The sequence below is a fragment of the Lissotriton helveticus genome, chromosome 1_2 (genome assembly GCF_964261635.1).
Source record: "Lissotriton helveticus chromosome 1_2, aLisHel1.1, whole genome shotgun sequence".
Taxonomy (NCBI): Eukaryota; Metazoa; Chordata; class Amphibia; order Caudata; family Salamandridae; genus Lissotriton; species Lissotriton helveticus.
The window spans coordinates 319,197,263-319,224,569 of NC_136058.1; the positions used below are offsets into that span (position 1 = coordinate 319,197,263).

General features: G+C 46.9%; 1 non-coding gene across 1 annotated transcript; it reads left to right on the top strand.

Moving 5' to 3' along the window:
• The first annotated feature begins 4,216 nt into the window (after nt 1–4,216).
• On the top strand, nt 4,217–4,289 carry TRNAF-GAA (transfer RNA phenylalanine (anticodon GAA)). The gene has a single exon. It is a non-coding gene; the product is annotated as a tRNA-Phe (tRNA).
• The last annotated feature ends 23,018 nt before the right edge of the window (nt 4,290–27,307 follow it).

Below are 27,307 nucleotides of genomic sequence, written 5' to 3' on the forward strand. Positions count from 1 at the left end.
AGACCCCATCCCGACACAAGGGGCTGAGACCCCATCCAGACACAAGGGGCTGAGACCCCATCCAGACACAAGGGGCTGAGACCCCATCCAGACACAAGGGGCTGAGACCCCATCCAGACACAAGGGGCTGAGACCCCATCCAGACACAAGGGGCTGAGACCCCATCCAGACACAAGGGGCTGAGACCCCATCCAGACACAAGGGGCTGAGACCCCATCCAGACACAAGAGGCTGAGACCCCATCCAGACACAAGGGGCTGAGACCCCATCCAGACACAAGGGGCTGAGACCCCATCCAGACACAAGGGGCTGAGACCCCACCCAGACACAAGGGGCTGAGACCCCATCCAGACACGGGGGGCTGAGACCCCATCCAGACACGGGGGGCTGAGACCCCATCCAGACACAAGGGGCTGAGACCCCATCCAGACACCAGGGGGTGAGACCCCATCCAGACACAAGGGCTGAGACCCCATCCAGACACAAGGGGCTGAGACCCCATCCAGACACAAGGGGCTGAGACCCCATCCAGACACAAGGGGCTGAGACCCCATCCAGACACCAGGGGCTGAGACCCCATCCAGACACAAGGGGCTGAGACCCCATCCAGACACAAGGGGGTGAGACCCCATCCAGACACAAGGGGCTGAGACCCCATCCAGACACAAGGGGCTGAGACCCCATCCAGACACAAGGGGCTGAGACCCCATCCCGACACAAGGGGCTGAGACCCCATCCAGACACAAGGGGCTGAGACCCCATCCAGACACAAGGGGCTGAGACCCCATCCAGACACAAGGGGCTGAGACCCCATCCAGACACAAGGGGCTGAGACCCCATCCAGACACAAGGGGCTGAGACCCCATCCAGACACAAGGGGCTGAGACCCCATCCAGACACAAGGGGCTGAGACCCCATCCAGACACAAGAGGCTGAGACCCCATCCAGACACAAGGGGCTGAGACCCCATCCAGACACAAGGGGCTGAGACCCCATCCAGACACAAGAGGCTGAGACCCCATCCAGACACAAGGGGCTGAGACCCCATCCAGACACAAGGGGCTGAGACCCCATCCAGACACAAGGGGCTGAGACCCCATCCAGACACAGGGGGCTGAGACCCCATCCAGACACAAGGGGCTGAGACCCCATCCAGACACCAGGGGGTGAGACCCCATCCAGACACAAGGGCTGAGACCCCATCCAGACACAAGGGGCTGAGACCCCATCCAGACACAAGGGGCTGAGACCCCATCCAGACACAAGGGGCTGAGACCCCATCCAGACACCAGGGGCTGAGACCCCATCCAGACACAAGGGGCTGAGACCCCATCCAGACACAAGGGGCTGAGACCCCATCCAGACACAAGGGGCTGAGACCCCATCCCGACACAAGGGGCTGAGACCCCATCCAGACACAAGGGGCTGAGACCCCATCCAGACACAAGGGGCTGAGACCCCATCCAGACACAAGGGGCTGAGACCCCATCCAGACACAAGGGGCTGAGACCCCAGCCAGACACAAGGGGCTGAGACCCCATCCAGACACAAGGGGCTGAGACCCCATCCAGACACAAGGGGCTGAGACCCCATCCAGACACAAGGGGCTGAGAGGCTGAGACCCCATCCAGACACAAGGGGCTGAGACCCCATCCAGACACAAGGGGCTGAGACCCCATCCAGACACAAGGGGCTGAGACCCCATCCAGACACAAGAGGCTGAGACCCCATCCAGACACAAGGGGCTGAGACCCCATCCAGATACAAGGGGCTGAGACCCCATCCAGACACAAGGGGCTGAGACCCCACCCAGACACAAGGGGCTGAGACCCCATCCAGACACAGGGGGCTGAGACCCCATCCAGACACAATGGGGGCTGAGACCCCATCCAGACACAAGGGGCTGAGACCCCATCCAGACACCAGGGGGTGAGACCCCATCCAGACACAAGGGCTGAGACCCCATCCAGACACAAGGGGCTGAGACCCCATCCAGACACAAGGGGCTGAGACCCCATCCAGACACAAGGGGCTGAGACCCCATCCAGACACCAGGGGCTGAGACCCCATCCAGACACAAGGGGCTGAGACCCCATCCAGACACAAGGGGGTGAGACCCCATCCAGACACAAGGGGCTGAGATCCCATCCAGACACAAGGGGCTGAGACCCCATCCAGACACAAGGGGCTGAGACCCCATCCCGACACAAGGGGCTGAGACCCCATCCAGACACAAGGGGCTGAGACCCCATCCAGACACAAGGGGCTGAGACCCCATCCAGACACAAGGGGCTGAGACCCCATCCAGACACAAGGGGCTGAGACCCCATCCAGACACAAGGGGCTGAGACCCCATCCAGACACAAGGGGCTGAGACCCCATCCAGACACAAGGGGCTGAGACCCCATCCAGACACAAGAGGCTGAGACCCCATCCAGACACAAGGGGCTGAGACCCCATCCAGACACAAGGGGCTGAGACCCCATCCAGACACAAGGGGCTGAGACCCCATCCAGACACAGGGGGCTGAGACCCCATCCAGACACAAGGGGCTGAGACCCCATCCAGACACAAGGGGCTGAGACCCCATCCAGACACCAGGGGGTGAGACCCCATCCAGAGACAAGGGCTGAGACCCCATCCAGACACAAGGGGCTGAGACCCCATCCAGACACAAGGGGCTGAGACCCCATCCAGACACAAGGGGCTGAGACCCCATCCAGACACCAGGGGCTGAGACCCCATCCAGACACAAGGGGCTGAGACCCCATCCAGACACAAGGGGGTGAGACCCCATCCAGACACAAGGGGCTGAGACCCCATCCAGACACAAGGGGCTGAGACCCCATCCAGACACAAGGGGCTGAGACCCCATCCCGACACAAGGGGCTGAGACCCCATCCAGACACAAGGGGCTGAGACCCCATCCAGACACAAGGGGCTGAGACCCCATCCAGACACAAGGGGCTGAGACCCCATCCAGACACAAGGGGCTGAGACCCCATCCAGACACAAGGGGCTGAGACCCCATCCAGACACAAGGGGCTGAGACCCCATCCAGACACAAGGGGCTGAGACCCCATCCAGACACAAGAGGCTGAGACCCCATCCAGACACAAGGGGCTGAGACCCCATCCAGACACAAGGGGCTGAGACCCAATCCAGACACAAGGGGCTGAGACCCCATCCAGACACAAGGGGCTGAGACCCCATCCAGACACAGGGGGCTGAGACCCCATCCAGACACGGGGGGCTGAGACCCCATCCAGACAGAAGGGGCTGAGACCCCATCCAGACACGAGGGGCTGAGACCCCATCCAGACACGGGGGTGTCTCTCTGAGAAGGGCCTCAGTTATATTTGTAATGATCGGGTTGTTTCTGGTCAGAATGAAGTTAGAAGGACGGTCGCTGCCCTCCTCCGTTCTGATTGGTGCATCAGAGATTTATTTATTTATTTATTTTATTTAATGCGATTTTATATAGCGCGAACTTTACCCGAAGGTGTCAGAGCGCTTTACATAAGAACCTGTTGCAAAACATAAGGATTAAGGATTACATGCGTTACATAAAAGATACACACAGAAAAAAATTGCAAATGTACAAGATGTAAAGTCACACAAAGAAGAGACTGGTGATTATAGTTATCTCAGTATACATAGGGAAGGGATACAAATGGATATACTCTAAGAGTCACATAGGAATGGTAAAGAGTACAATGGTCTACTGCATATACTAGTGATTAGAGTTATCTCTATATACATAGGGAAGGGAAATGAATGGATAAAAAGATGCGGAATTCTGAGGCACTTTAAATGTCCCGCGTATTTTCTTTGGCTCAATAATTCGGATGGACGCGTTTAAAGCGCCTTGGTTCTGATTGGCGCATTCTGTGGCACAGTCCCCTGGCGGGGGCATCTTTGGGTGCAGGGGTGTATTCTAAAGGCTTATTCTCTGGCACAGTCATTGTGATGTGTATTTTAGGGGTACAATAACGACCCCAGGCGCCCTTCGTAGTGATATCCTGCAGCTGTGGTTGTGATGGGCATATTCTGGGCACCAGGACCCTGCTCTGTATGTTCTGTGCCAGGCTTCGGGCACTGGGAAGAAAGAGGCGCAGGCACTCAGCAGAGAGAGGGGCAGGAAACAACTCTGAGCACAACAGCTCCAGGGTGTGTTCACTGGAATCACAACAGTCACAAAAGTATAACAGAAGCGGCCGAAATAGCTCAGTTGGGAGAGCGTTAGACTGAAGATCTAAAGGTCCCTGGTTCGATCCCGGGTTTCGGCAGATGCCTTTTGTAGACTCAAACATCAACCATTACACGTTTAGAAACTTGTGGAAGAAAAGGTTGAATTAACAACATTAATCTTTTTATTCTTCTGTCCTTCCTCTTCATTTTATAGCTTCTTGTAATGATACCGGTACCATCCCTCTGTTTGTGAGTCTCACACCTCGTGCACAGGAGCTCTATCCTCACTCACACACTGCAGGCACAATCACACACGGTGAGCTGATCACCCAGTGCCTCAGAGCAGAATCTCACAGAGCCTCACACCCTGGGCCCAATCACGATCAATGACCTAGGACCCCACGTATTGTGACGTCCACAACATGGAACATATCCTCCAGCCGCGGCCCGTGCAGGTAACAGCGGTGAGGCGGCGGGGCCGGGTTGGGCGGAGGTTTCAACGGACGATGAAGAAGGAAAATTATTTATTTATTTAATATCCCTTCTGCGTCGTTCTTTGAAATCCCCCCTTACTCGGCCCCACCGCTGTTACCTGCACGGACTGCGGCTGATATCCTCACTCCCAGGAATAAAGGGACCTATTTACGAGCGGAGTTGCGTCACTCTTTGCACCACGCAACTTGGTGCAAGAGCGATGCAAGTCCAAAATGAGCAGCCTATTTACAATATTTTGGAGTAGGGCAGTGCCACAAGCCTTCTAGGTGCGTTGCCCTGCGTCAAAAGAAAAGAGAAAGAAGAAGACGTTTCTACAAGCTACGGCACATGCCTGTCCTGTCTGCCGGTGCACAGGTGCACAAACTGCAGCCTAGTGCCAACGCATGAACCCTTACACCACGGTGCAAGAGTGTCTGTGTTGTTGGCATGATTGTTTATGTGCAGGAAGACCTTCCTGAACAAAAACAATCAAAGGAGGCGTATTCCTCCTTCTAAATGGACGTAAACGACCCTAATGATTGCTAGAGGGGAGCTTCGATCTACAATCAGTACAACGCTGTTGGACAGGAAAGAGGCTACCCAATAGTGTGTGCCTACTGCCATCTAGTGGCCATCGTGTTGGAATTCAGGCAGCGCTGCACGAAAACTACTACACACCACCCAGTCCAGGTGCCTTAAGGGCTGGGAAATGGAATGAGATTCGTAGTTTACATACGGGAACAACCTGACTAGCGCGCCCTATCCGACCGGACCTCATGCTCTTACCTACAATAAAAACATGTGCACCAGGCCTGGACGGACAACCCTGTGCCCCAGCCCAGCCGGGACCAGCATGCCAACCCGCCGACACTCACGGCGAGTGAAAATGTGAAAAGGGTGCAACCCACTGTCTCAAAAGCACGAGCATCTCTCCCCGCTCATGGGGCCGACTGTGTTGCGCGGCCCGCGAGGCCGTTCCGCGCACACTGAGATGGCTGAAAATGCCCCGGAGGGTGGCCACACTTAATACAGACATGCCTAACCATACAATAGATGACCCAAATAGGCAGCTCCGCACGTCAGCGCCTGAAACACGTGCCACAAATCTGCATCATAGACTGTCGACGTACATGTCCCCCAAAGTAAAACGAAACATGAGGTCGTACCGAAGGGCACCAAAAACCCCCATGCGCACTACCTTTCGAAGGAAACTGCCAAGAAAATGGCCGCACCGGGCGCCCCTATTCACAAGTGCCGGACAATAACAAGTGGTGCCCCTAAAATGGCCGCCCGCGGTGCCATAAACCACGTGTAACGGACATGTGGAACAACTTCCCCTGCAAATGGCCGCACTGGGTGCCCTTACTTCTATGTGCCGAACCTCACACAAATGGTGCCCCCCAATTAACCACGTGTACATAGCCGCACACGGACGCCAAAAGGCTGTAAAGGAAACAAGCATTGGAAATGCAATAGGTCTCGCAATAACGCGAGTCTGAACTATTAGCATTGTAAATGATAATGCCCTTTATTTTTGCGTTCTGGTTTTTGGAACATAAATAAAAGGCTTTGTCATTTACAAGGCCTATAGCTTAAATTTGCGTTAAAACGAGACCTATTGCATTGCAATGGTGGTGGTGCTGCTGAGTTTTTTCTGAATCTGCACTCTGAATCTGCACCCACAATCTGCACCCACAATCTGCACCCACAATCTGCACCCACAATCTGCACTCTGAATCTGCACCCAATATCTGCACTCTGAATCTGCACCCACAATCTGCACCCACAATCTGCACCCACAATCTGCACCCTGAATCTGCACCCACAATTTGCACCCACAATCTGCACCCTGAATCTGCACCCTGAATCTGCACCCACAATCTGCACCCACAATCTGCACCCACAATCTGCACCCACAATCTGCACCCTGAATCTGCACCCTGAATCTGCACCCACAATCTGCACCCACAATCTGCACCCACAATCTGCACCCACAATCTGCACCCTGAATCTGCACCCACAATCTGCACCCACAATCTGCACCCACAATCTGCACCCACAATCTGCACCCACAATCTGCACTCTGAATCTGCACTCACAATCTGCACCCACAATCTGCACCCACAATCTGCACCCACAATCTGCACCCACAATCTGCACCCACAATCTGCACCCTGAATCTGCACCCACAATCTGCACCCACAATCTGCACCCACAATCTGCACCCACAATCTGCACCCACAATCTGCACCCACAATCTGTACCCACAATCTGCGCCCACAATCTGCGCCCACAATCTGCACCCACAATCTGCACCCTGAATCTGCACCCTGAATCTGCACCCACAATCTGCACCCACAATCTGCACCCACAATCTGCACCCACAATCTGCACCCTGAATCTGCACCCTGAATCTGCACCCACAATCTGCACCCACAATCTGCACCCACAATCTGCACCCACAATCTGCACCCTGAATCTGCACCCACAATCTGCACCCACAATCTGCACCCACAATCTGCACCTACAATATGCACCCACAATCTGCACCCACAATCTGCACCCACAATCCGCACCCACAATCTGCACCCACAATCTGCACCCACAATCTGCACCCTGAATCTGCACCCTGAATCTGCACCCTGAATCTGCACTCTGAATCTGCACCCACAATCTGCACCCACAATCTGCACCCACAATTTGCACCCACAATGTGTGAGTGGCGTTGCGTGGCTGAGTGGCGTTGCGTGGCTGAGTGGCGTTGCGTGGCTGAGTGGCGTTGCGTGGCTGAGTGGCGTTGCGCGTGTGAGTGGCATTGCGCGTGTGAGTGGCGTTGCGCGTGTGAGTGGCGTTGCGCGTGTGAGTGGCGTTGCGCGGCTGAGTGGCATTGCGCGGCTGAGTGGCATTGCGCGGCTGAGTGGCGTTGCGTGGCTGAGTGGCGTTGCGTGGCTGAGTGGCGTTGCGTGGCTGAGTGGCGTTGCGTGGCTGAGTGGTGTTGCGTGGCTGAGTGGTGTTGCGTGGCTGAGTGGCGTTGCGTGGCTGAGTGGCGTTGCGTGGATGAGTGGGGTTGCGTGGATGAGTGGGGTTGCGTGGGTGAGTGGGGTTACGTGGGTGAGTGGTGTTGCTTGGGTGAGTGGCGTTGCGTGGGTGAGTGTGGTGTTGCGTGGATGATAGTGGGCTTGCGTGGGTGTGAGTGGCGTTGCGTGTCTGTAAGTGTTGCTGTGTGGGTGAAAGTGGCACAGAGCCTTTGATGTGGCCTGGCGCAGGAGAAATGCTGCTGCTGCTAATTAAATACAAGAGCGGCCGGGAAGCGGCCGGGAAACACAAGTACGGCCGGCCACATAATTAGGGGAGGAGAAGCTGCACAGCACACGCTGGGAGAAGCCCTTTGATGTGCTGTGCGGCCGCGATGCGCGCTCTGTGCTGGGGTAGGGGGGAGGGCCATTAGCCTGAACTCTCGGCAAGATCAAACGAAGGGTGGGAGGGACATTGAGGAACAGGAACAGATGGCCATGAAAGTGTATTGGCCAAATGCGCGTGCCTGTACGTGCACTCGAAGAAAACGCCACGGAAAAAAGCGGTGGTTTGACAATCCGTTTGAGCACTTGAATTCTCCCCCATTTCCCATTGCTTCGCAATGGTAAAGGACGAGACCTAAAAACGGACAATCGGACCCCTGTACCCCTGCGTGTCCAGCCAGATGCGCTGCCCAGACCCTGGGCAAACACCCCCCCCCCACAACAAACAACAGCGCCCCCCCCCCGCAACACGAGGCCAACCACTGCAAAGAAGCACCCGATCGGGGGGCGGGAGCGGGGGGTTACTGCGAGAATGTAGAAACGTGCCAAGCATGAAAGTATCGGTCACAGAGGCTGAATCCGTGAAAATAACCGTAGGCGACCGAAGCGTGCAACCAAGGGGAAATTCTAAAAATACAGTCTACACATGTACCCAGTCGCCAGCTTGCTAATGCCGAGCCACCTCATCACGCCACAAAGAGAGCTCACCAGGCCCGAAATCGAACCAAGAATAACCCCTAACCGGCCCGTGGCAGAGAGCCTCTGCCCAAAATACATGCAAGGCGCTGCAGCCACGAGAGGAAATCGACACTGCAAACACTCCAATATGCTGCTCCAGGTGAGGCCCCAACACACAACCTTGGCATGGCTAAGAACAAAACTGCTGTAAAAGTACTGCGCGCAACCCCTATGCGCCACTGGAGCTCACAACACTGCAAACACGAGAGGAATGAGACCTGCCCGCAAGAAGAGGAATTCAAAGCTGCCGCCAAATGATAGGAATACAGCACTGCAGATCCCGAAGAGGAATTAACAAGCGCGAAACACTAAAGCAGAAGAATACATAAGTATACTGCGTGACATATCGCCCGATCTGCACCTTATTCCCCATCTGAACACACTATATGACCGCAAGGAGAATAATACAATGCCCATGAGTTACAAGCCAGGCAGCATAACCGAGACCGCCCAGTCCTCGAACCCAGGGTGCAACACAGACCCCCCCCAGCAGCCCACGGCCTCGCTGCGGGAAAAACAAGCTGATGAAAGGGGGATCAACCCAAAAGCAAATAACTGAGCCGCTGATAGTCCAAAGAAAATTCGAACCCACATGGCTCGAGTACAAAGCGTAAAGTTCCCCCGACCTTACGCCACTGCAGGCACAGAGAGAACCCGAACCTAAAATAACGTGGCTGGGCATAGCGCAAACTGCAGTGTTAAAACACTCCAAAGTCCCCTCACCCAACAAAGAAACAACACAGAACCGTCCCGAGGGGGAAGACTCACCACGAGTAACGAGACACCGTCGCCAGACAAGGCCTCAGGCCAACGCACACGAGTGCACCCAAACGGCGTCAGGGTGAGAGGACAGCGGACAAAGAGGCCGCTCGGTGGGCGGGGGAGGAATATATACTCTCCCCCGCCCACCCCAGGAAGGAAGTGACGCGCGGGACCCACCAGGGTCTCAAAGAGCTGGGCTGCCCCGTGTGCCATCTTGTGGCACTACAGTGGCCGCCCTCTTATTTGTGTCCCCTGCGGGGACGTGTCGGTTGGCCTGCATTGGCATGATTGTTTATGTGCAGACCTTCCTGCACAAAAACAATCAAAGGAGGCGTATTCCTCCTTCTATGTCTTACAGCACTTGTGGAAACAGAATAAATGAGGAGAAATGTAAACATTTCTCCTAATTTCTGCATAGGCAAAATGACCTATTCCTATCGCTTTGGCTTTTCAGCCAAACACGTGCACGTATTCCATTGCCTTCAATGGCAATGCGTGCACGTGCACGGCGATTTCCTTGCGGGAGCGCGCGACGCCATATGGTGGCGCCATATGGTTGCACGTTCCCGCAAGGGAATTGCGCAGGCCCCCTCCCCCTGCTGACTAAATACTGAACCTAACCCATAAACATGCAGCACTGTGAAGTAACTGCGAAGAGACACGCGGTGCTATACGACTCTCTAAATATATTTTGAGTAAGTACATGTCAACAAAGCGCATCTCGTGATTGCTTGCTCCAGTGCTCACATGGCTCGGCCGACAGCCCATCAACAGACCCGACAAAGACTTCTGAAAAGAGGGCGCAAGATTAATGTGGTCCGAAAGTCATTATAGGGTCAAGTAATCCAACACTTGTGGTGGCTTCACTGACACATCAAAGCTCAGGCTAAGGGCCTTTTAACACATACATTAAAGCCAGCCAGTAATCCTTTTTAAAAGAAGTACACAGGGTACATAAGCATAAACAAACATATTTGCATAGTTTGGATATCTCACCTACTCTTGTATTTACGAGGTGTTCACGATGCAAGGATTCCTCGGAGCTTCGAGATGACTTCCTGTTTGCACCCTCTATTTTGGCAATAGGCGTACATACCTTTATTGGAGGGGTTCCCAAAAATAATACCCTAGAGCATGAAGGTGCGTGGCATCTGTTATTTTTCTTTTTTCTCGAACGAGTAAGACCAGAATGGTGAGATGAGATGAAATTTGAATTGGATGGTAGCACTAGTCTTCATTAGTTTATATTTATAATAGGTGTGTTAAATAAGCATAGAAGCGCACTGGCGGAACAGGAAACTGCTAGTTCTTGAAATGGCGCAATTAAAAAAAAATATATATATATCATCAGGGTCGTAAACCGCGAAACTGGCAAAACTGTGTACATTAATTGGGGCAGAAAAACGGTCGGGTCTCTGTGAGGGGAATGTTCCTGGGTATGTGCACAGTTAATGGGCGCTACTCGCAGCCGTCTGTCGTTGAATAAACGAAGTGGCTCCATTTCCTTGCTCCTTTCTCTGTTCCCGGACATCCTGCAGTTGCGAAAGCACATGCCACACCTGCCAATCAGAGGACATTGTGTTGCCCTACTGTCTGTCACTCAGAGCAAGTGCAGCCCCAGTGACAGCAGGGAAATGCAAATCCCTGTAGCTAGATGTCATATTATATTGGGGAGGACATCTGTCTGGAGGGCAGGGTGTTGGGAGAATTAAACTATGCATCTGTGAAAAGTCGGGGGGGGGGGGGGGCTAAGAATTTCTTTGCAACATGTGAAATTGCCCAACTTTAAGGACGTATGGTTTTATTTCTCTCCAACCCCAGTACAAAACGGAACATCATTAGTGTCATGCACGATATATTAGGAACATATTTCAGCTATCTTTAGGAAAAAAAGATTAATTTCTACGTCATTAGGTGTGATCCCAGAGGAAACTGTTTATTCTAGAATGAACTATGTGCTGGATCCGCGAAACCCCACAAAATCTGTTTGTGACATTGTGGGTGGTGTACCCTTGCTACATATGCCATGACTAATTGTTTCTGAGCTATAAATTCTTTTTGGGATCATGTGGTACATGTGCATCCCTCCCTTTCTTCAGATGATATGCCATAGAAGTAGCCAGAGAAATACATGTCTCTTTGCCGGGGGCCGGTTTTCGGCCGATTTTGGTACAGGGCAGATTTTGCAGCTATGCTGCAAAAAATAGCCCCCAGGGGCCAAAACCGGCCCGCACCCATGCGGCGCACCGGGGGATTGCCCGGTGCCCGCTATGGCCAGTCCGGCCCTGCTCCCCACTTTGAACAACCTGGCTACCGCTGAGTGAGTGAAGCATCAGGAAGCATACGATCCTGACCCTTGAAGGATGCAGGGACATCTTAAGGATTTTCGAGGCCCAGGACGGAACATATTTTGGGGGGGGGCCCTGTACAGAACAGCTTTTATGATCCAATTTCAGCTCTTTCATGCCCTCTTTGTACACGTCACTGACAAGGCACAGGTGCACTCATCCAAATCTGAATGTGTTTGCATCTAATATTCAGGGATAATTAGTTTGTTTTCAATTTTGTAACACAGCAGCAGATCACTAATATCACAGAAAATAATCACCGAGGCACCCTCCCACTTCTCATATGCGAGGTCCTATTTAATGTAAAATAAAGTTTTTTATGGATGTTGCTTGAAACATAAACACAACATTTCTCTGCAAAATGTCTGTAATACACTCCCAAACACCACTCACATTAAAAATTATTTAAAGAAAAACAGTATTTAAAACAATCAGTTTGAGAAATATTCAAGGTAATCAGGGCAAGATTCTTTAAAGAACAAGCATTGGAATAGCTAATAGGTCTAGCTTTTGGGACCTTATAAGTATTTAGCTATGCTGCGCAATATCCTTGGTGCAACAACCACTGTTGCATGGCTAAACACTTATAAGGTCCCAAAGGCGAAACCTATTGGCTATGCCAATGCTTGTCTTTTTTCCATGCTGCATCTGCTTTGGGAATTGAAGTAAAGTATAACAGTATACTTTGAAGGGTTCTTGAAGTAGATTTATTTCCGGCAATTAAAGAACAGCTTAACACCCACACAAATCCGCACTCCTCCGAAGTCGAACACCACCTGCCCTTTCACGTAGAACATACAACCATCTACAGAACAGAGAATGTAAGAATGACCTAATACATTCCAAAGACTGTCGTGATACCATACACGTGATACCATACAGAGGATACCACACACCTCCCCCCTTTGAAACAATACACACAAAAAACACATTAGTGGAACCCAAACAAAAACAATAAATTAAAATCTAACAAAATCTTTCATTTTAACAGATAGACATTTGATGCGAGAACTTCTCCTTACAACTATTTCTTGTCCATTTGGCACAGATAAACATTCTATAGGAGCAACATTTTCATGCACAATAGGATCAGTAGCCACCTCTGCATTATTAATAACCGCTCTTGTATTACCAGCAACATCTTGTGTGCTTTCAAAATCACCAAAATTATCCAAAAAGTTCTGAGTATCTTCTTCCATCCTCATTGGTCTTCAAAGATTTAGCAACTATCTGAGATTTCAACAACAGTTGTGAATTAGTTGTCAACCCTCCGGATCTATACATAGATACACGTCTAAGATTCCATACTTTGCCACCTTCCACTCTGACAGCCTTACTGAAAACTTCAATAACCCTCAAGGGATCAGACCATTTAGACCATCTTTTGGAAGTGGAACTACCAAGTTTCACTCATACTAAGTCACCAGTGCGAACGCTCTGAATTGTAACCCGCTGTTTATTACAATTCTTCATAATTTTCTCTTGATATCTCTTAACTTGTTCTCTGTTATGTGTTATGTTAAAAGAATTTGTACCGCGCTCGGTCACCAAAACGGTTTCATGGCGCTCTTACCTGAGAAAAATTCAATCCAGACTCATCAGGCTCATTAGACTTCAACCACCATGGCAACAGTTTAGATCCTGGTTTCCTACCTCTTAGCATTTCAAAAGGTGAACAACCCGTGACAGAATTAGGAGATGTACGATAAGTAAGTAATGTAGCACGTAACGCTTTTCTCCAGTCAAAACCACTCTTTACAGCCAATTGAATAAATTCCTTTATAACCCTATTAAAGTGCTCAACTTGACCAGTGGCCTGGGAATTATAATTGAAAACTCTTTTGTGAACTATGCCATGTTTCTTAAAGAACAACTCTATTTCTTTACTTGTAAATTGCGTGCCATTATCAGAAATTATTTCTGAAGGTAAGCCCTCATGGCTAAATACATTATTGAGGAACTCTATCACCTGATTGGAATTAATTTTTTCAACTATTTTGATTTCAGGCCATTTCGAAAAATAGTCTACGAGAACCAAACCAAAGACTTCTTTAGAAGAAGTAAGGCCTAATGGCCCAATTATATAAAGTCCTAGCTTTCTCCACGGTCCCTGGGAATATTCAACAGGAAACTTCCACAGATAATGGTTTGACCGACTTATTACTTCCAGAACATGGAATACATTCCCTAACCCATCTATCAACCATACCGTCAATACTGGGCCACCAATAAAATTCTCTCAAACGCCTCTTAGTACTAGACATACCCATATGCCCTTCATGAGCAATCCTTATCAATATTTCTCTGACTCCACGCGGAGGAACAATTTTATCTCCTCTGGTGATGATGTTTTGTAAACACATGAGCTCATCTTTAATTTTGAAAAATTAACTTAATTCCCCATTCAATGTCCTTTCCTCTGGCCAACCATTCTTTAAACATTTCTCATCAGAACACAAGACATCGTCTTCAGTCATAGCTTTCAGCCATGTTTCCTCTGAAATGACATCAGCGTCAACAGCTACACCTCCATTAACATCTTGCATAGTATAATCTACATCACATTCTTCCGTAATATCACTTAAATCATGTGCCTGTGACTGGGGTAAAGGTAATCGAGAGATACAATCCGCATGTGCATTTAAATGTCCCTGAATATACTCTACGCTACACTGATATTCTTGTAGTTTAGCTGCTAATCTGGCCAAACTAGCTGTCCATGTTCTACCACTTCCTGCAGCTAACATGTTGATCAAAGGTTTATGATCAGTTTGGAGTTAAAACTTAATACCCCATTAAAACTGCCGAAAATGTTGAGCAGCCCAGATGCAAGCTAATAGTTCCCTTTCAATGGTTCAATAATTGTACTCAGCTCCTCGTAATGTCCTAGATGCAGAAGACACAATGTGTTCCTCGACAGAATTATTTTGCAATAACACAGCACCCAACCCTGTACTACTAGCATCAACAGCCACTATACATTCTTTACCAATAGTAAAGGGTTTCAGAAAAGGAGCAGAGCAAATTTCCTTTTGCAATATTTAAAATTCCTTCTGTTGCTCATTACCCCACTCAAATTATGCGTTTTTCTTAAGTAACAATCGTAACAAAGACACTTTTAATGCATAATTTCGAACAAACTTGCTAAAATATTCCGTTAACCCCAAAAAGGAAAACAATTGCTCTTTGATAATAGGTGCGGGTGCTTTTGAAATGCGAGACATGTGGTCAAATTTTGGTTTAATCCCTTCACTGGATATCTCGTGACCTAAATATTCTACTTTGTTTTGTCTAAATTTACATTTAGCAAATCTGAGTATAAGTCCTTTCATCTATATTTTTTCCAAAACAGCCTTCAAATTATTATCATGCTCTTCACAATTTTTCCCGAAAACTAAAATATCATCTTGAAAGGCAATCCCCCCACTACAACCTTCTAAAAATTTCTTTCATAAGCCTTTGAAAAACAGATGCGGCACTAGCCAAGCCAAATGGCAAACGTGAAAAACGATACATCCCTTCTGGTGTTATGAAGTCCATCAGACTTTTAGATTCATCATGTAAGACAACCTGATGATAGGCACTTGCGAGATCTAAAGTTGAAAAAACACAAGCACCCGAAAGTGTGGAAATAAGTTCATGAATTTTAGGCAATGGAGGTCTGTCTGACCAGATCTCCTTGTTCAAGCTGCGAAGATCCACACACAGACGGAGATCGCCATTACTTTTAAGAGAAAGAACTACTGGAGAAACCCTCGATGAGGATTCAATGGGCTCAATAATATTAGACTTTACCAAATCATTTAACATATTCTTTAATTTATCACGGTATGATAAAGGTACATTTCGTAACCTTATGTCTTACCGGTATTGGCGAATCCTTATGTATAATTTTATGTTTAAAGTCAACATATTCTCCAAGTTTCTCTGCAAATACTCTTGGAAACATTTTCTTGATGTCAGAAACCAAATCCTCATTATTAGGTGACACTATATAGACAGAAGGAGAAGCATTAGGATCACATGTTATACCCATTTCCTTTTGATGGGGCCAGCTCAATATAGAAACACCCTTCCGAGCTATATACACTTTTCCCTTAGTTCTTCTCCCTTTGAAATCCAGCTCAGCCCAAATAAATCCTTCCAAATCAATTGTATGTCCTGAGTAAACTCCAGGCCTAATATCTGGCATTAAATATTTCCTATTTCCCCACAATTCTTCAAAAACATCTTTACCAATTATAGAATACCAAGTACATAAGTCAACCATCATAGTTACATCTTTTCCATCGATGGATATTGTACACGATGGAAAACCTTTACAATTGTCACCGGATACACATGAAATGCAATTAAATTCACTGAATTATTCAGCAATATTCTCTTCATCAAATGTAACACAATTCACTTTTTGAGAAGATTGGCACATTTTTCCAAAATGACCAGTTTTCTTACATTTGACGCACATTTTGTTCAACGCTGGACAATTCTTAAAATTCCCAACGTGATAAGAACTGCCACATCTATAACAGATTATGAAATTACGTTTGTTTCCAAACTTTTGTCTTTAAAAACACCTTCTTTTTTATAAGGAAAAGACGTCTTCTTTTGGACCACTTGACATTTCACAATTGATACTTCCGGTACAGAATCTTGAACTTTGACCATAAAACTTTGAGTTTGGCCTCTAATTTCGTTCACAAATTGTTCAGACTATTCAATCCCTTTAGCGATGTTGACAACACCTTTAGGAGAAGACTCAGTGCCTAGCCATAACCTTTCTTGGATTTTCTTGCTTTTATTCTTCATCATTATTTGGTCTCTTAGTACTTTTTCATAGTTAATAGTGTCAAAAGCACAAGACCCAGCTAAAGCACGTAAAGCAGACACATAGTTCTCAATAGACTCATCTTCTCTCTGTGCCCGTGAATAAAATTTAAATCGCTCCATTACTGTGTTGATTTTTTTTCCAAACCTGGTACTTAATTGTTTAATAGCAAATAGCAATTTCAAAAACATCAGTTTTGTCAGAACCTTCTAGAGCAGTGTTTCCCAAACTGTGGTCCGCGGACCCCCAGGGGTCCGTGACACATTCCCAGGGGGTCCGCAGGCAACAGTTTTAAAAGCACAGAAAAGTTTCTTGTGTAATTAGCAGCTTTCCAGCAACAATAAAAGTGTCAAGATAAAGCTAGTGATTAATGTACCTGCTGGAGCATGAGGAGAGTTTTGTTTAGTGGCAGCTTTGTCTTAACTAATGTAGCACAGAGGGTTAATGTGCCTACTGCAAAGAACGTGTAACATGCATTTTAAAAAGCAGCATTTTATGTGCATAGGTTCGTGGTTACTGCTTTTGCCACATAGATTTTTTTGTTACTGTGCACTTCATAAGTGACGATCGTAATGTAGCAGAGGGACCTATAAACTGTCATCAAAGAGCAGCTTGCAAACTGCATGGTACCAGTTAGTAACTTTTGTTTTTTACCAGTTATTCATTATTCTGATGCTGCTAAAAAGATTTATTTGGGTGGAAATACATTTTTAATGTTAAAGTCAGTGCTAGCCACTGTGTTATGTTCTGAATCCTGAGTTTGTGCTTTTCCAGACCAAGCACTCTTTAAACATTTTATATACACTCTGATTTACATGTACGATTCAATGTCTCTATATGTGTGTGATGTAAAGTCCTCTGACATCCTACAATGGTATGAGAGATGCTATAAAACCAATGAAATACATGTGACAGAGGGTCTATTACTTCAATATAAACTACTAAGGGCCAGATGTACGATCCATTTTTATATGCGCGAACGGGTTCGTGAACCCGCTTTCACATGCAAAAACGTATTGGGCCAATGTACATTGCCTGTTTCGCGAGTCGCAATTTGTTTGCGACTCGCTAAATAGGTTTTGCAACTTGCTATTTGGAAGGGGCATTCCCTTCCAAATAGCGAGTCTTAAAACCATGTACAAATGTTTTGCGGTCGCAAAACACTCGCAATTACCATTTACTTTAAGTAGATGGTAATGCATTCGCAAATGGGAAGGGGTCTCCAGGGGACCCCTTCCCCTTTGCAAATGCATGCAAAATTATTTTTTAACGGCAGACAGTGGTCCCAGGGACCTCTGCCTGCCCTTAGAAAATGAAACGAAAACGTTTGATTTTCTTTATTTTTTAAATGCATGGTAAATGGGCTGCATTTTTTTTAAACTGCTTTATTTAAAAGCAGTCCCAGACATGGTGGCCTGCAGAGCCCAGCAGGCACCATACCTAGGAGGGCTGGCATTCCCAATAGGCTCGGAAATTGCGGGAGGCTCATTAATATTAATGAACCTCGCAATTTGCGACCCCATTGGGAATCCGAAACAGTGTTAAACACACTGTTGTACATTTCGTTTAGCGACTCGCAATTTGCCACTCGCAATGTTTCGCCAATTGCGAGGCGCTAACTGAAATGGTCGTACATCTGGCCCCAAAATCCTTAGGAGCAGATTTACAAGCCCCTTGCGCCTCTTTTACGCCACTGTTGCGTCCCTTTCGTGATGCAGCGGTGGCGCAAAAGAGGCGCCATGGTGCAGGGTATTTACAGCGTGACGCATCTGGGAGATGCACCACGTTGTAAAGCCCTGCGCCAGAAGGAGGCGTTCCGGCGCAGGAACGCCTCCTAAAAGTGGCTGAGTGAAATCTACAAGATTTCACTCAGTCACTTTGGGGCCCATGCTGCGTCAAAACCCTGCGCCTGCTTGAAGCAGGCGTAAGGATTGACGCAGCATTAACCAGATTCGGCCTCCCAGAGCATTGCTGGAGCTGTGTCGCACTTGCGACGCAACTCCAGCAATGCGCCACCTTTACGGCACAGATGCGTCATGCATCAGTGCTTTTTTCCCCTATGAGGCGCAGCATTGTAAATGCGGCGCATCAATGGTGGTGGAGGCATGGCGCACAATAAGTGGCGCATCCCTGCTGATATGCATGGATGCGTCACTTATTCTAAATCTGCCCCTAAGTACTTTGAGTATTTGTTTTGTGTGCACACGTGTGTAATTTTTTCGAATTTCTGTTTTCATATTTGAAATTTAACTCATACAAATTGCTTGGGGGTCCCCGGCTTCCAGTGGTGACTCAATGGGGGTCCTCAGGAGTCAAAAGTTTGGGAACCACTGTTCTAGAGGATGTAAATTTGAAAATTCTTTAATACCTTGACCACCCAAACAATGTCGTAGCAAGTCAAGTTTTCTTTTAGAAGAACAACCATCTTCTTCTAGAACTTCAGCATATGCTAACAACATGGGATACCATAGATCCCATTCCATTTTTGGGTCCCCAGCTGTAGGTAAAAAATGTGGTGGAGCTAATATATTTGACATAATGAAAATGAGATTTTATTAATTAGTTCAGTATAATATATGCCCCAAAATTAATTAAATACTAGATTTCTAAAATGTACTAAAGCTCAATATTTATGCCCACCATATAAGCCTTATAAAATCACTGGAGCTAAACACTAAAATACCTGGTTGTAAATAATGAAACTCTGTACTTGACCAGAAATCGAAATATGTAAACATAAATAGGAAAGAGTTACTGTGGCGTATGGTTTAATACTGCTTCTTGCTTGAAGAAAAGTGTGCGAGTCACTGTAATCCGCACACAAGATAAATTAAGCAGAATATAGCGATTTAAAATCCTCGGAGAAAATTGCACTCTGCCGACCCAAAATGGCCGACAACGTGCACAGTGCATCTGATGTCATCAATCCCAAGATGCACTTTGTCACGGCAACCCACAATCCTTTGCGAAGTGACGATGCAACAAGAACGTAATATTGTGTTCTGAACTCCTCACACCAAGATTCGAGAGTGGCCGTTAAGGTACAGTTAAATTCCAATATCTTCAAAAATAAAATAGCTTGAGTCTAATAAGATGTGAAAAAATCGTAAAATCCAATCACAAAAAGAAAAAATTGCTGCCAAATATTTTGCAGCCGCAGGTGCCTTCAACACACAATTACTTATTTGAAAACAGCCGCTGTTGCTATCAAGGCAAGGAAATGTAGTTTTAATAGCTCCACTCAATGACACATCCAAGTGTATATGCTGCCCCTGATGCAATCAGGACACTCCAAAATTAAATCTGCCGCTGGCGCATTCACGCACTCCGATAAAAGTTTAAATTTGTACCTTGAATGCGTAAATAAGTGAACGCAGTCCTCAAATGCTGACCAGAGTTACTCCCACTTGTTGCCAATGTAAAGTAAAGTATAACAGTATACTTTGAAGGGTTCTTGAAGTAGATTTATTTCCGGTAATTAAAAAAAAGCTTACCACCCACACAAATCCGCACTCCTCCAAAGTCGAACACCAACTGCCCTTTCACATAAAACATACAACCATCTACAGAACAGAGAATGTAAGAATGACCTAATACATTCCAAAGACTGTGGTGATACCATACACGTGATACCATACAGAGGATACCACTGGAATGCATTAGTTTTGGTACTGCCCCAGAGTTATGCTATGTTGTAAATCCAGGGAAAAAGCAACAGGAGTACAACCCGTAGACCAGATTGAGATCTGGGTGTACATATGCATAAAACAACAATATCTCAATTGGATTCACTAAAGAATGTATTTGTATATACCAGATATTACAAAGAACCTGTGCCAAAAAGAAGAGAGAATCCGAAATGCAGTTTTAAGAAGTGTATATAGCATCATATTTTTAAGGACATATTTTATATAGAAAACAGTCAAATAGCAGGACTAGAAGCATAGAATGCAGTGGCAACCCAAAGGGGGCTTTGTGCACTAAGTGAAAGTGAAGCAAAGAGTGATGGCGCCAGTGATATGTGGGTGAACACAGCGAGAGAGGCAAGGTGACACAGTGAAAAAAACACAGTATATACAAAATTAACGGTTCGTCCTCAGTGGATGAGTATTTGATGTTTGATTGGGAACCAAAGTCGATGGTGTGCCATGAGTCGCCCATTATTAAGGGTCGACGGCGTTTTGATCCCATCTATTTAGGATCTTCATCAGGACCGAGTTGCCGGATTGGGAGAGTGAGAAGGTGGTGGCTCAGAAACGGAGCCCCGTTCTGGCTCAGGAGGCGATATATGGTTGGATGCTTGCTAGGGTGAGCATTCCCTCGAAGTTTTGTGTGTTTGGACCCTTGGTAGATAGCTAACAAGGTTAAATCAGTCAGTTGAAGGTTGTGGTAAATAAATAAATAATACCTCTATTTTTGAATGGATAAATGAATAACAGATAGCTCAATAAATAAGAGTCAAGATTCGAGGTAGTAGGAGTTTGCAGGTTTATTACAGCATAAAGGACAGGAACAGGACAACCTGCATAGGAATAGAATGGCAGGGCCCGGCAGCTGCCGGGGCTGGATCTGGGATGAGCGCGCTAGCATTTAATAACAATACACCAGCATATATAGTAAAACAGTTACATTACAGTACATATGATAGGCGGAGCAGTGGGTGGAGCAAAGGGTGTGACGCGTAGCAGTCGCGAAAGATAAGGGTGAAAGTAGGTGTAACAGGGCGTATTCATAGACATGTGATGCAAACGTAACAGAATATGTCATGAATGGGGCGGAAACATGGAGGGGGCTACCTAAGGAGCCGGGACCTCTAACCTGATGGTGCGCGCAAACTGGCAATGACGTATTACTAGGAGAAGCTGGGGGCTACGAACTCTGTGCTAGGAGCAGAGACTGAAGTCTGGAGAGTCGGGGCGACATGTACCTAAGCAGTATCTAGTATCTGATGTTTAGAGAACATGTTGATATAAACTAGAAGTCAGGAGGGGAAAGGCTAACTTGATTCTAAGACTGGAGCATGCATTATTCTACATGTAGTGCGTGATGAAGAATATTAAATGATCATTAATACAGTATTTCTCTAACATGGAGACGTAAAGGCTAGACAATGACGGAAACTATTGATGCAATTCAGTAGCTTAGGAATGCAGAGAAGGAGGGCTGGACTGATAACTAGAATCATAACATACTCTTGGCAGACTCAGAGGCAGAGCCAGGCTGAGCCAGGCACTGCGAGGCAGGAAGTGAGTGAAGGGTCAGGGATACAGGTGGGGGCTGCATCGCTCCTCAGCGAGGCTCAGGAGACAGGAGCTGAATCTGGTGTCCGGGCCCTTTTGAGGCCTAGAAACGGGGACTTTATAATGGAATAACGTGCACACTGAGAAACGTGGCAACGTAACTTTTAATAGGCCTGATATTCGTAGTATTCACGAGAACTGGAAGCTGGCATACTAGAGATGGACACAGCTATAATTGCGTCTTTAATCGAACATGGTGAATACATATGCATATTAATCATGCGCACATAACATATGATGGATGACACGTAGGGACACAGAACATGGCAAAATTTACTTTTCCACATTCCCTCCTTGTCACTACGTTTCCATCAGGAAACATCAATATTCATGATACCATCTATCATTTCATACAGTATCATTTGCTCGTCTCGAATTTTCTGGGAACGGGTTTTAGAACGGGGCTTGGGACTAGGAATACAAGAGGTAGCACAAATGCCGCAAATCGCAGGGCCACATTGTATACAGAGGCAGCAACTGAATATGATCGCTACTGCAATACCTAGAAAGGACAATACTTTCCATCCCCAGGCGGAAATTATATTCCAGAACCAACCGGACCATGTCCAGGTGCCTGGGTCTTGGTGTAATAGATGGGCAATTTTATGGAGTCTGGTTATAGCTGAATAAACAGACGGCGCGTTATTTGGAATGAAAATGCAGCAACTAGATCCGATGACTCTACATGCCCCGCCCCTATCGGCCAGTATGACGTCAAGGACGAGACGATTCTGGAGCACGACAAATCTCATAGCAGATTGCTCTTCGGTGAAGTTACCTAGAGCAGAGGCAGTCTCATTTACTACAGCTTCAAGGGTTCTTGTTAACCTACGGATTAGCTTACTATTCTGGATAGGTCCTATAAAGAAGAAGAAACCTCTATTGAAATCTGTATACTGTTCTAGAGCAGTTTCAGTATAATCGACAATTGGGGACTCAATCTCCCTTCTATGTCTAATGTGTACTAGATGTGTGTTTTTGTGTGATAATCAGATGGGGCTAGGAAAACAGGTGGCAGTAGGAAGGCAATGTAACAGGTTCCCTCCCAATCGAGGGGCAGACGAACATATGCGGTTTGACCACAAATAAAATAAGAATGACGTGAGGCTTTGAAAATAGATTTCCCACTGTCACTATACTTGACAATAGTAGTACAGTCGCTATGTCCTACATGTACGGAACCATTATTTCGGACACATAATTCGCCTTTGACTGGTAATACGGAAATAGCAGGTAAGTCTGGAGTGGAATCAGACTGGACATTCAGGACCATGAAATTCGAAGAATAATTACCTAAGTTGTAAACTTCATTTTCTAGATCTAACCCTATTCTGTGGGGAAGACCTTGCTTGTCTGGAAAACATGTACTGTTAAGAAAAGACATATCTGTTGAGGATGACGTTAACGTGGACCATGCTCCACACGAACCATTATGTGAAAATGGATAAGGAAAGAGTGGCAGAACTCCCTTCGGTGTCTGGAAAGGGGGGAGTCGACCACACACCCAACAATTACTGGCATTGCTGGTCTGGTGTGAATAATGTAACATGCGGATAAAAGAATTGTTACGCATAGCGAGGCGATAAGAGAGTTCATGAGGAGGCAGATCACTAAACGTGTGCTCTACTGTAACATTAGAAGACTTATTTACATGAGAAACTGGAAAATACAGATAAAATGCATAACTGGTGCAGGAAATCATAATGCTGAGAAATAATATGAAACTTAGAAAAATGATACATCGGATTGAGTTTTGACTAACTCTCTCACTATGGGGGTCTATTTTATACATGTCAGAAACCGGTCTAACCGTTTCACCTAGGGGAGGACTTAGACAATCAAACTGGCTGACTTATTTTACTAGACCTTAATTTGAGCTTATACTCCTGTTGCGGAGTTGTCTCTAACAGGGAGGGTGCAGTAACATTGTCTTTTGCGGGACAGTCCTTAAGAATAGTACTTTGGCAGTCCTTTAAATCCTGGGAAATGTTCTTTGAGACTGGCTTCAATCCATAAAATCTTTTGATATGTGAAAGATGCACCCAGCCTTTGCGTCCCTCCAACTTCACGGCTGTACGGGTGGCGAGGAGGACCTGTCGGGGCTCCTTCCAGCGAGGCTCCAGCGGACTTGAACGATCAAAATTTCGCACTAGGACCATGGATCCGGGAATGATTTCATGCGGTGCCACCTCGGTATTGTCTGGAAATGCGGCGGCAACCTGTGAACGACAAGAGTTGAGGGCAGACATCAAGGAAGCTAGGTAATCTGTCAGCATATTACTTGAAACATCGGTAATACTTCGGGGTCTAGGTGTACCCCACATGTTAGGGGGGCGGCCGAAAACGACCTCGTACGGGGACAGACCTGATCTGGAATGTGCGACCATGCGCATGTAGAACAGGGCAACTGGCAGAGCTATTAGCCAGTCCACACCTTTCTCTTGACAAACCTTTGCAATTCGAATTTTCAGGGTCTGATTATGTCTTTCTACGAGACCGGCTGCTTCAGGATGGAGTACACAATGGAACTTCCACTGGTACCCTAACAACAGGGAAACGTGTTTCATCAACTCAGATGAGAATGGCTGGCCGTTATCAGAATACACGACCCTAGGGAGTCCATAACGGGGGAAGAACTCACGAACCAACTGCTTGGCAGTAGTCGTGGCTGTGTAATCTGGAACTGGATATGCTTCTGTCCACCTGGACAAAGCGCATACAACTACAAGGACATACTTGAAACCTCGACATCGCTCCATCTGAATGTAATCCATCTGGAGGACTTCAAAAGGGTGGTCAGGAGGCTGGAATCCACCTTGTTCCACCGGGACACTTTTACCTGGATTAAACTGACAACATATCATACAGGTACGGACTTTCTGCTTGGCTGCAGCTCGTAAATGCTTGTTGAACCAAATGTTCTGGATACTGTCTAACATAGCTTTTTCTCCTAAATGTGCTGGACTATGTGCGGTATTGATAATGACTTGAACCATGGAGTCGGGGAGAAACCATGTGGCTTTACCCTTCGTTAACCATCCTTGATCTGTCTGGACCCCTCCTTGTTCGGACCATTTCTTGATTTCATCGGGAGTAGCATGTAACTGGATATCTATGACATCTTGTGTAGGGTCCTTAACTGTCATACATGTAGTCGGATCTGGAGTGTGTGTCTGTGTCGGATTAACTGAAATGTCTGGTGTCTGTGCTGTAAGCTTGGCTGTGCGATCTGCTAGATCATTACCCTGGGAAATAATGTCAGTAACTTTCGTATGTGCTTTGCACTTCATGATAGCAATGGATGTCGGTAAGTGTATGGCATCTAACAGAGCTTGAATAAGGAGACCATGCTGAATCTTGGCTCCATGAGAAGTCATGAAACCTCTCTCCTGCCAGAGCACTCCAAAGTCGTGTACGACTCCAAATGCGTAGCGTGAATCTGTGTAAACATTAACTTTCAGGTTCTTGGCACGTATGCAGGCTTGTGTCAGAGCAACTAGCTCTGCTGCTTGAGCAGACAGGGTGTCAATACGGTGTGTCTCTATAACTTCAGTGTCAGTAGTCACTGCATACGCGGCTACTAGTTCTCCTGTACTTGTTCTCATACATGAACCATCCACATAAAGTGTCAGGTCGGGATCTGGTAATGGAATATCTGTCAGATCTTGTCTTGGCTTGGTCATGATGTTAACTACTTCCACACAGTCGTGTGTGGCAGGATTCAAAGTAACTGATGGTAACAATGTAGCAGGGTTTAGGACGTTGCAGCGTCTGATTTCTATGTGTGGCTGAAACAGTGTCAATTCATAACCTGTTAAACGTGCAATTGTCAAGTGCTGAGTTTGTGTTCGGTTTAAAAGAACTTCCACGGAGTGTGGAACTTGTACTGTCAGGGAGTGTCCTAAGACTATGGAATCACTTTGTCTGATAGCTAGTGCTGTGGCTGCAACTGACTTGAGGCACGCAGGCAGAGCCTGGGCTACAGGATCTAATGTGCTCGAAAAATAAGCACAGGGCTTGTATTGTCCTGCTTGATCTTGTATGAGAACAGATAATGCTGTACCTTCACGTTCAGTGACGAAAAGTGTAAAAGGCTTACTGTAGTTTGGTGTAGCTAGAACTGGAGCTTGGCATAGGACTTTCTTTAATTCATTAAAACTAAGTGTATGTTCAGATGTCCAAGGGAGAACAGTCGATACGGCTGCCTCCTGTGTCGTTAACTGTATCAGTGGCTTGGCTAGAAATGCATACTGAGGAATCCATTGTCTGCAGTAAGAAGTGAGGCCAATAAAAGCACGTACCTCCTTCAGGGTCTTTGGCTGAGGAAGACTCGCTATTAACTGGATACGGTCTGGTGTCAACTGCCTACCCCACTTGGACAGTAAGTGGCCTAAGTAGATCACTTGCTGGACACAGAATTGAAGCTTCGAAGGGGACACCTTGTGCCCCATCTCGGCTAGGAAATACAAGACTGTAAGTGAGGCTTGCTCGCAAGCACGTTCAGAACGGGCTGTGATCAGTAGATCATCGACATACTGGAGCAGGGCAGTGTCAGTTGGCATGTGAATGTTGTCTAGTTGTCTCTTGAGTGCTTGACTGTAAATACTTGGACTTTCTGTGAAACCTTGAGGAGCGCGTGTGAACATATAGCTCCTTCCATTTAAACAAAATCCGAAAAGAAACTGGCTGTCTGGATGAATGGGGACACTGAAAAACGCGTTCTTGAGGTCTATGACTGTAAAAAATGAAGCTTCGGAATCAATGGCTGTCAATAGGGAAGAGATATCTGGGACAACTGGGTACTGGGGAATAATACATTTATTAAGTTCTCGAAGGTCAATCACTAAACGATATACTGGAGGTGCATTTGGATCAGTACGTTTCATGACAGGAATGATCGGAGAATTACATACATTGGAGTCAGTTTCTACAACTACTCCTTGAGCCATGAGCTCGTCAATAATTTTGGATAAGGCTGCTACAGCCTCAGGCGGCAATCTGTACTGTCTGATTCGTGGTAACACTACACCTGGCTTGAGAGTCACACGATGGGGTGTGATTTGCATATAACCAACATCAGTTGGACCTTGTGCCCATAGATGCTGCGGGACATTGGACAATCTCGGATCAAAATCTCATAATACATAGTGACCCTTGAAGTCACGTAGGAACAATCGTATTCCCTCTGGGGAACAGCATATAACTGCACCTAATTCTTTCAGTGTCTTAATGCCTAATAGATTTTCTGGACATGACTTAGTAAGTAACAGATCAGTAGTGCGGGACAGTGGACCTACTTCTAGGGTAACTGGCTTTGATATTTCATTTACAATAGGTTTTCCTGAAAATCCAAGGGAAACATTTCTA